Genomic DNA, 11,281 nt, shown 5'->3' on the forward strand with positions numbered 1-11,281 from the left:
CGAGTGTTGCCTAAAAGAGATGGCAGGTCCGCTGGCAATTCAGCCGCGTCCCGCTGGTCAGAAAATAAAACGCAATCCAATAAAACGTGGCGCACAGTGACCTGGACGCCACAAGCACCACACATTGGAGGGTCCTCCCGCCGGAGCAGGAAGCCATGCGTCATAGGGCTGTGGCCTATCCGAAGCCGAGTGAGGAGAACCTTGTCCCGTCGACGGGGCTGAAAGAAAGTACACCACACACGCGTTGTGGGCTTGACTATACGGCGCTTATTGTCAGTCACTTCCAGCCACTCATCCTCCCACCGACGCATGACTCGTGAGCTCAACACACATCACCTCACATCCTTTCATTACTATTGTGAAAGCCCTCAAGCTAGAGGCATGGGACATTCCATTTCTGAAATCGTTGGGGAATTCAATACTCTGCGACGCACAGTAGCAAGTGCGTGCCGAGATTACCAAATTTCAGGCATTACATCCCACCAAAGACAACGCAGTGTCCGACGGCCTCCACTTAAAGACCGAGAGCAGCGGTGTTTGTGTAAAATTGACAGTGCTAACAGACAAGTAACACTGAGTGAAATAACTGATGAAATCAGTGTGGGTCATACGACGAACAGTGTGGCCAAATTTGGCGTTAATGAGCTATGGCAACAGACGTCCGACGCGAGTGTCTTTGCTAACAGCACGACATAGCTTGCAGCGCCTCACCTGGATTCATGAGCTGATTGGTCGGACCCTAGACGACCGGAAAAACGTGGCCTCCTCATATGCGTCCCGATTTAAGTCTGTAAGAGGTGATGGTACGGTCCGAGTGTGGCGCAGGCCCCACGAAACCATGGATCCAAGTTGTCAACAAGTTACTGGGCAAGCCAGTGGTTGCTCAGTTATGGTGTGAGCTGTGTTTACATGGAATGTACTGGGTACTGTGGGCGTTCGACTACTTGGGGACCATTTTCAGCCATTCAAGGACGTCATGTTCCCAAACAACGATGGATTATCGATGACAATGCGCCATGTCACCGGGCCACAATGGTTCGTGATTGGTTTCAAGAACTTTCTGGACAATTCGAACGAATGGTTTGGCCACCCAGATCCCCCGACATGAATCCCGACGAACTCCTATGGGATGTAATCAAGAGGTCAGTTCGTGCACGAATTCCTGCACCGGCAACACTCCCGCAACTCTGGACATCTATAGGGGCAGCTTGACTCAATACATATTCAGATGACTTCCAACGAACTGTTGAGTCCTAGCCTCGTTGTGATGCTGCACTACGACCGTTAAAAGGAGGTCCGACACGATATTAGGAGGTAACCCCATGAGTTTCTCCACCTCAGTGTAAACTCATCGTGTGCTGAGGTTACTCCGTCATCCTGGCCAATCAACAACCCCTGACACTCTCGATGTTAAACTGTTAAATAACTTACAATACACTGTCCCGCCAAAGAGCTCTCTACATCATCTTAAAGATAATACAGGTCAATTAATATACGTTGCAAAGTTTTATTTGAGTTAGTAAAACAAAATACCAGTTGCTTTTAAGATGTTTGTGTACTTCTAACATTAATCTGATATTATAAAATTAAACGTGTATAATAAAATAATTATTTTATATTGTAATTGGAAATCTGAATGGAAGAGTACGAAAACTGGGTGTTCTGGATGCAACAGAATCGCAAACATCATTGTTGTTGTTTGCTACGCAAAAAGGAAATCTATAATGATTTGTCCTAACTTTACATACGAAAATAAAAATTGAATTTACTGATACACGTGACATAAAATGAAGATGCTGGTACCCCTTAAAACGAACTGTCATATGTTGGAATTATTACGACCTGCAGGTTGTTAAACAACAAGAAAGGTCTGTCTTCGTCATAATTCACTTACACCACAAATCATCATCATCATCAGTTATCTGCTATATTAGCAGGTCCTTTGCCTCTCCATTTTCTGCGATCCATTGCTTCCTTCTTAAGGCTGCTGTATGTTGTACCGTCCATCATGTCATCCAGTATCTGGAATCTCTTCCTTCCTCGCTTCCTTTTCCCTTCTACATAACCTTCTAAAACTGTTTTTATCAGTCCGTCATTCTTTCTTAATATATGCCCAATCCAATTTCTTTTTCTTTTCTTTATTACATCTAGTAACTGTCTTTTCTCTCCCACTCTTCTCAGTACCTCTTCATTTTTTACTCTGTCCATCCAACTTATTCTTTCCATCTTCCGCCATGTCCAGATCTCAAAAGCCTCCAGCCTTTCTCTGTCTTTTTTCCTCATAGTCCATGTTTCAGCGCCATATAGAAGAACACTCCATACAAGACATTTTATGAGTCTCTTTCTGAGTTCTCTGTCCAGACCGCTGCAGAAGATTCTCCTTTTCTTATAAAACGCCTCTTTTGCCATTGCTATCCTTGTTTTAATTTCTGTGGTGCACTTCCAGTTGGTGTCTATCCTGCTTCCAAGATACTTAAAATTTAGCACTTGTTCTAGTGTTTCTCCATTCAGCACAATTTTTATTTCCTTATTTCCTCCTATTGCCAATACTTTTGTTTTATTTGTGTTAATTTTCATTCCATATTTTTTTCCGTTAGTTGCAATGGTGTCCACCAAATCCTGTAATTCTTTTTCCCCTGTGGCTAGAAGGACCATGTCATCAGCAAATCTCAAGCATCCTACTCTTCTTCCTCCAATTTCTACTCCTTTGTCATCTAATGAGCATTGGTCAATCATATTTTCCAAGTACAGGTTGAAAAGATATCACATAACGTTAAATAAGTGTAGTCTACAAAAGGCTGGGTAGATCGCTTAAGGAAAAGTCTTTGCCTGAATAAAAAATGAGTTTATTAATCCAGTAGTATGCCTTTATAGCTAACACTTGGTTCAAGAATCATAAAAGAAGATAGTATACATGGAAGAATCCTGGAGATACTAAAAGGTATCAGATAGATTATATAATGGTAAGACAGAGATTTAGGAACCAGGTTTTAAATTGTAAGACATTTCCAGGGGCAGATGTGGACTCTGACCACAATCTATTGGTTATGAACTGTAGTTTAAAACTGACGAAACTGCAAAAAGGTGGGAATTTAAGGAGATGGGACCTGGATAAACTGACTAAACCAGAGGTTGTACAGAGTTTCAGGGAGAGCATAAGGGAACAATTGACAGGAATGGGGGAAAGAAATACAGTAGAAGACGAATGGGTAGCTCTGAGGGATGAAGTAGTGAAGGCAACAGAGGATCAAGAAGGTAAAAAGACGAGGGCTAGTAGAAATCCTTGGGTAAAAGAAGAAATATTGAATTTAATTGATGAAAGGAGAAAATATAAAAATGCAGTAAATGAAGCAGGCAAAAAGGAATACAAACGTCTCAAAAATGAGATCGACAGGAAGTGCAAAATGGCTAAGCAGGCATGGCTAGAGGACAAATGTAAGGATGTGGAGGTTTATCTCACTAGGGGTAAGATAGATACAGCCTACAGGAAAATTAAAGAGACCTTTGGAGAAAAGAGAGCCACCTGTATGAATATCAAGAACTCAGATGGAAACCCAGTTCTAAGCAAAGAGGGGAAAGCAGAAAGGTGGAAGTAGTATATAGAGGGTATATAAAAGGGCGATGTACTTGAGGACAATATTATGGAAATGGAAGAGGATGTAGATGATGATAAAATGGGAGATACGATACTACGTGAAGAGTGTGACAGAGCACTGAAAACACCTGAGTCGAAATAAGGCCCCGGGAGTAGACAACATTCCATTAGAACTACTGACGGCCTGACAAAACTCTACCATCTGGTGAGCAAGACAGGCGAAATACCCTCAGACTTAAAGAATAATATAATAATTCCAATCCCAAAGAAAGCAGGTGTTGACAGATGGGAAAATTACCGAACTATCAGTTTAATAAGTCACAGCTGCAAAATACTAACACGAATTATTTACAGACGAATGGAAAAACTGGTAGAAGCCGACCTCGGGGAAGATCAGTTTGGATTCCGTAGAAGTACTGGAACACGTGAGGCAATACTTTACGACTTATCTTAGAAGAAAGATTAAGGAAAGGCAAACCTACGTTTCTAGCATTTGTAGACTTATAGAAAGCTTTTGACAATGTTGACTGGAATACTCTCTTTCAAATTCTAAAGGTGGCTGGGGTAAAATACAGGGAGCGAAAGGCTATTTACAATTTGTACATAAACCAGATGGCAGTTATAAGAATCGAGGGGCATGAAAGGGAAGTAGTGGTTGGGGAGGGAGTGAGACAGGGTTGTAGCCTCTCCCCGATGTTATTCAATCTGTCTATTGAGCAAGCAGTAAAGGAAACAAAAGAAAAATTTGGAGTAGGTATTAAAATTCAGGGAGAAGAAATAAAAACTTTGAGGTTCGCCGATGACATTGTAATTCTGTCAGAGACAGCAAAGGACTTGGAAGAGCAGTTGAACGGAATGGACAGTGTCTTGAAAGGAGGATATAAGATGAACATAAACAAAAGCGAAACAAGGAGAATGGAATGTAGTCGAATTAAGGCGGGTGATGCTGAGGGAGTTAGATTAGGAAATGAGACACTTAAAGTAGTAAAGGAGTTTTGCTATTTGGGGAGGAAAATAACTGATGACGGTCGAAGTAGAGAGGATATAAAATGTTGACTGGCAATGGCAAGGAAAGCGATTCTGAGGAAGAGAAACTTGTTAACATCGAGTATAGATTTAAGTGTCAAGAAATCGTTTCTGAAAGTACTTGTTTGGAGTGTAGCCATGTATGGAAGTGAAACATGGACAATAAATAGTTTGGACAAGAAGAGAATAGAAGCTTTCGAAATGTGGTGCTACAGAAGAATGTTGAAGATTAGGTGGGTAGATCACATAACTAATGAGGAGGTATTGAATAGGATTGGGGAGAAGAGAAGTTTGTGGCACAACTTGACTAGAAGAAGGGATCGGTTGGTAGGACATGTCCTGAGGCATCAAGGGATCACAAATTTAGCATTGGAGGGCAGCGTGGAGGGTAAAAATCGTAGAGGGAGACCAAGAGATGAATACACGAAGCAGATTCAGAAGGAAGTAGGTTGCAGTAGGTACTGGGATATGATGGAGCTTGCACAGGATAGATTAGCATGGAGAGCTGCATCAAACCAGTCCTAGGACTGAAGCGCACAACAACAACAACAAAAACAGTATGCCTTTCAGCATTTACTATCATCAGATATCCTGGAAGTTCAAGCAACCAGTGCACATAATAGTTACATGTTGTAGCGGTAACAAACATGAGCAGACCACATTGTGCAGACAACAAATATTCATCAGCATGGTCCAATACTTCCTTCATGACTTTACGTCTAAGCCGTGTTAATTATAAGATTGTCAATTCAATTAATTGTCCCAGATGTTTTGTGAATATAACTATCTGTATCTCGCTTTAATATATTTCGTTATTTATAATATCTTTCCGGCTACTGCCATTATCAGTTATGCAATTTTCTCATCAGCAGTGCCACCGAAACTTTAGTTGCGGTGCAGGTGGGGCCATCTCGTGGCATTCAGGCTTTGCACTCCCAACCGCAGGGATGCGGAGATTTAGTGACTGCGCTATCTTCTGGTCTCGGTTTAGCTGGCGTTGGTCCTCCGCGCTTCCCGTACACAACCACATCTCCATCAGTCAACTTGAGCAGCTTTAGAGGAGTAGAAATGTCCCTGATGAATTTGTTACTCGGGTGATGCCCAATCACTGGTCCAAAACCACCGGTTAAAACCGATAACGGTATTTTAGTTCCGAATAACCGGTATTTTTTCGGTATTTGGTCTCGGTTAAAATAGGTGTTTTTTATTTTTTGCTACTAACCACGAAAAAAAAAGTTTCTCAATTTCCCATAGCAGTTCTGCTAAAATGTTTGAGTTTATAAAACAATTTAAAAACAGTAATCTTTATTCGTAAAATTACTATTGCTCTAAAATATTGGATTATTATAGAAAATATAAGAAGCAGTCAGTGCTGTTTTAATAATAACGCCTACAGTTACGAATGAGCAACGAACATGTGCCACAAGAATCTGTACAACACTGCTGCGACAGTAAACTACCTGTTGGTGTGTGGTGAGGCCTACTAGACAGGCAGTGCGCGAGACCCGCCCCTCCTCATCTATACGGTAGTTTCCAGCTGTCGTCCTCAAACATCGCTTGTAAGAATGGCACCATCTCTAGGCCGGAGGTATTTTACAAAGTACGATGGCAATGAAGGACAACGTTCCATTGGTTTAAAGAATTAGAAACGGGAGGAGGCACAAAAAATTTGTGACGTCATACAGAAAGAAAACTTATAACTCAACAATTCAGCCACATTGAAATAACTTACGGGAATGGATTGCCTTGAAACTGACTGTGGGTGCTTCTGTCGAAATATCGGCAGTTGTCGACATCAACAGGCTGCACTCCCGTAAGTTATTTGAACATTGTATACGCCGGGAGAATCTAAGGCCTCACAGTTCATTCGTAGTTTATAACAAAAATAGAAAGTAGCCTATCCACTGCCTGTGCCTTCATCTGCTTCTAGTCTCTGGATATGCACAACTTGACAAGAAAGCGGAGTTTTCCAACCTTCAGCGTTTCACCTATCAGCACTGTCTATTCACAATGCCCAAACAGTGTACGATTATCGATAAGAACATTATTTTTGAGCAGAGTTTTAAAGTATGAGAATCAGTGGGGGAATGCTGGTGATGCTTTGTAATAATGAACCCATTATCGCTTTTCGAGAAACTTATAGAACAGTGAACTTCCCACGTTTTCTTTTTTTGCCTTCTTCATTTAATATTTTGATTCTAGACATCTTGAAACTTACGTTGCAGTAGTCTTTGTTCGATATCTACGTCTATTACAGGGAGTAACAGCAACAAACAGCCGAAAATCTGTTATTTAAGGAACCGGTCATTTCGAGCAGTTTTAAAGGTCAGGTTAAACTGGAGTTGATCAAAGAAAACCGGTTGTTTTTGCGGTAATCACCATCCGTATTCTCTACCAACGTAAGACTGCCCGTCTCCTTTTATACTGGCGTCTCACCTTCTCGTGACATCTACAGGTCGGTTCCGCAGTTCCTCAATTGTGAATATTTCTATCAGATATTGTATGCCTAGGCCCTTGAACGTTTGTGGTTGCTGGAATCCCGCATGACGTTAAATATGACCCTTCTCAACTTACCCCGATCAACGCGAGTAGCAATATCGTCGAATTGTAAACTGCTGTCCGGATGGAACACGATTCTGCCACCGTTCGGTTCCCACGAGTCCTTGTAGAGGTTTCTCCTTTTTACTATAACACAGTCTTCTCACAAACAACCAATATTCAAAAGCGACTTCTGGACAGAAAACACGCTACGTAATATTTCTTTACATAGGATTGTCAGGAAGAGCCTAAAAACCTTGCAAGGGTGTTGCAGGGTAAGATGTACGGAGAAATAGTTGTTAGGAAACATTTCGATACGTTATGCCGTTTCCGCGATAATTAGCACTGAAGTTAGCCGAACGGGCGGTTGCGAACGCAAATTCAAATTCAAGCGGCTCGCAAGAGACGGTGTCGCCAAAGCTATTCTTTGTTTAGTTTCTTGAAACCGAACAAGAGAGCGACTCAAAAATAAGACATAGGACGGTAATAAGGATCGAACTCGAACCACAGGCTTAAAAGTCTTGGGCGCTATCATCTACGCTATGAGGACAACTGAAACCAACTGCATCTGCCGGGACACTTGAATTTGCGTGCGCAACTGCCTGATTTGGCTTACTTCAGTGCTAAATAACTCGGAAAAGTTGCGAAGTATCGAATTTTTTCTCAACAATTATTTCTGAGCATAACCTACCCTGCAACACCCGTACAAGTTTTTCAGGCTGTAGACACAAAGGAATTTAAGACATTAACTGGCCGTGATTAATTTATGTTAATGGGGCAAGTTGGAAATATGTGCTTGACTGGCATTCCAACCCGGATCCCCCATAAACAACAAACAACAGAAAAGTTGACTACAATTGAAGACCTGCACTGTTTTCTCTCCCAAAAGTCCTTTGCCCTTGTTACTTTTATAGCCCCATTCTAATTTCAAGGGAAATGTCGGAAGACCGTTTACGGTAAATCGCTGTCACTGTAGACCTATGGGACAACGCCAAACGTTTACGGAAAATGTGTCCTTTAGCAGCAAATTATTGTATTGCCAGACAATGACGTTTAAGTTTGTCTAGTTATGTTCAGCGTAGGTAGTGTACGCTGTAAATCACGTCCACCGTTGACGGCGAACGCACGCGTTGTTGTTATGTGCTCAGCGTAAATGTCAGGGTCTGATAGACGATTCCGTGTTCATGCGGCATACCTCTGCGAACAGTCAACTCGTAACTATGAAAGATGTCGTGGTTATTAAACTAATCTTACACATCTCTTTCGAGTTTAATGGCGAAATTGCCTGCTGCTGAGAATGGATGGCTGTTAGTTCAACAAACACCTCACTATGGGTGGTAAAGCAAATGAAATGCATTGCATGTTTCCTCTCGCATTAGGTGCCATTCAAAACCTGTGTAGCTATTTTATCTTTCATAGCTGGACAACACTATACCTATACAGAATGATAAAAGAATGTATATTTTGCGAGGAAGTGGTTTTGACCGTAAGTCAATCCCAGACGGTAGCATTAATTTCTTTTTCAACTGACGTATTGTTTCGCATGTATATCAACATACACTGAAGAGCCAAAGAAACTGGTACACCTGCGTAATATCGTATAGGGCCCCCGCGAGCACACAGAAGTGCCGCAACACGACGAAACATTGACTCGAATAATGTCTGAAGTAGTGCTGGAGGGAACCGACACCATGAATCCTGCAGGGCTGTCCGTTAATCCGTACGAGGGGGTGGAGATCTCTTCTTAACAACACGCTGCAAGGCATCCCAGATATGCTCACTAACGTTCATGCCCTGGGGGGTTTGGTGACCATCGTGTTTAAACTCAGAAGATTGTTCCTGGGGCCACTGTGTAGCAATTTTGGGCGTGTGGGGTGTCGCATTGTCCTTCTGGAATTGCTCAAGTCCGTCGGAATGCACAATGGACGTGATGGATGCACGTGATCGGACAGGATGCTTACGTACGTGTCACATGTCAGAGTCGTATCTAAACGTATCAGGGGTCACATATCACTCCAACTGCACACGGCCCACACCATTACAGAGCCTTCATTAGCTTGAACAGTCCCCTGTGAGATGCAGGGTCTGTGGATTCATGTGGCTGCCTTCATAACCATATACGTCCATCCTCTCGGTACAATTTGAAACGAGACTCGTGCGACCAAGCTACAAGTTTCCAGTCATCATCAGTCCAATGTCGGTGTTGACGGGCCCAGGCGAGGCGTAAGGCTTTACGTCGTGCAGTCATCAAGGGTATACAAGTGGGCCTTCGACTCCGAAAGCCCATATCGATGATGTTTCATTGAATGGTTCGCACGCTGACATGCTGATGGCCCAGCATTGAAACCTGCAGCAGTTTACGGAAGTGATGCATTTCTGTCACACTTAACAATTCTCTTCAGTCGTCTTTGATACCGTTCTTGCAGGATCTTTTTCCGGCCGCAGCGATGTAGCAGATTCGATGTTTTACCGGATTCCTGATATTCACGGTACACTCGTGAAATGGTCGTACGGGAAAATCCTCATTTCATCGGTATCTGTGAGATGCTGTGTCCCATCAGTCGTGCGGCGACTATAACAACACGTTCAAGCTCACGTAAATCTAGATAACCTGCCAGTGTAGGAGTAGTAACCGACCTAACAAGTGTGCCAGACACTTGTTATTTTATACAGGCATTCCCGTCCGCAGCGCCGCATTCTGCCTGTTTACCATATCTCCGTGTTTGAATGCGCATGCCCATACCAGTTTCTTTCGTGCTTCAGTGCATAAAGTGCATGACTCATTAATACATAAATTAAACTATTAACGGCGTTTATTTGTTCATAATATAGGAGTTTCACTGTGTAACTTCCAGAGGAAATGAACGTTAGCTGCGCGGAATTAGCCGAGCGGTGTTAGGCGTCACAGTCGTGGACTGTTCGGCTGGTCCCGGCGGAGATTCGCATTTATGTCGATGTATAATTGGTTTGTTTTGTAAATACTATTTGTATTTTTTCGCTGGGTCTTGCCTAGGGAAAACTATGCTATCGAACGAATACATCGATAGGTAGTGTGGAGAACCAAAGTGTTTAGGATCTTTGGTAAGGTGAACTCTGCCGCGTGGAGCGCGGGCAGAGCAGAGTTTGGCTGCAGTAGGGCGGTGGAGCAGGTGTGTTGTGTGACGCTCCCGCGAGTTGCCCCGCTTTCGGTATTTGGCAGCATGTAATTGCGCTCGACTTGCGATGATAGTTTCTGACATGGTGTCGCGGACGGGAAGCGTTAGCTGGCACACATCAAGAGCCCGTTTCGGCTGGAAACCATGTCGAGAAGAAGGCGCGCCAATATCCAGTTTCTGCAACAGCTACGGTCGACAATGAGTGATTGTCGCCACCTCCTCGACCGACGACTTCAAACCTTCAATCAACCAACAAGGAAGACTGGGAGCACGTAAAGTTTTAGAACTGTATGGCAGACCTCAGCTTTTAAAATTGTTACATTTGCCTCACAAAATTACAGCAACTTAGCAAGAGCCTTTGTTGCTCATTGTCCCAATTGCGTTACCAAGCAGAGTCCCTTCCTTTACCGGAATGAACCCGAGTGTCGTTGATATTGAAACGCCAGCATTAAAGTAATATCATTCGATTTCACTGCTTTAATTTCAAAGTTCAGTTAAGGTATTCATAGCTGGCTACAATATTTAGATTACACAAGCACAAATTAAGAGTGCGAGTTTTTTTACCATATTTTAGCTTACCTGTGACTGCAGCTCAGATTGGTACGTACTAAATTTTACTATTGTTAATTGTTCAGAATCATTTAATTCAAGTTCAAAGTTCAATCTCTTATTTATAAATTGCGTAGCTTCAAGTAGCTTTTGAAATGATTGTTGAGGTAGCCCAAGACTAACCTAATTTTACTGAATTTCGTAGTGCTTCAGAAACAAAGCTCACTATTAATTTCAGTCACTAAATTAACTTTCAGTTTTCCGGTTTTATTAATTCTTTTGCTAAATTAAGTCAGAGTGTAGCGAAATTTATTACTTCTGACAAACATTCAGTTTTCACACTACACGTGTCAACCTTCAGTTGCCACGCTTTTAGTGCTAATTATGTGTGCAATAACCTTTCTTTTTCAGTAATTAT

The sequence above is a fragment of the Schistocerca cancellata genome, chromosome 8 (assembly GCF_023864275.1).
Source record: "Schistocerca cancellata isolate TAMUIC-IGC-003103 chromosome 8, iqSchCanc2.1, whole genome shotgun sequence".
NCBI lineage: Eukaryota > Metazoa > Arthropoda > Insecta > Orthoptera > Acrididae > Schistocerca > Schistocerca cancellata.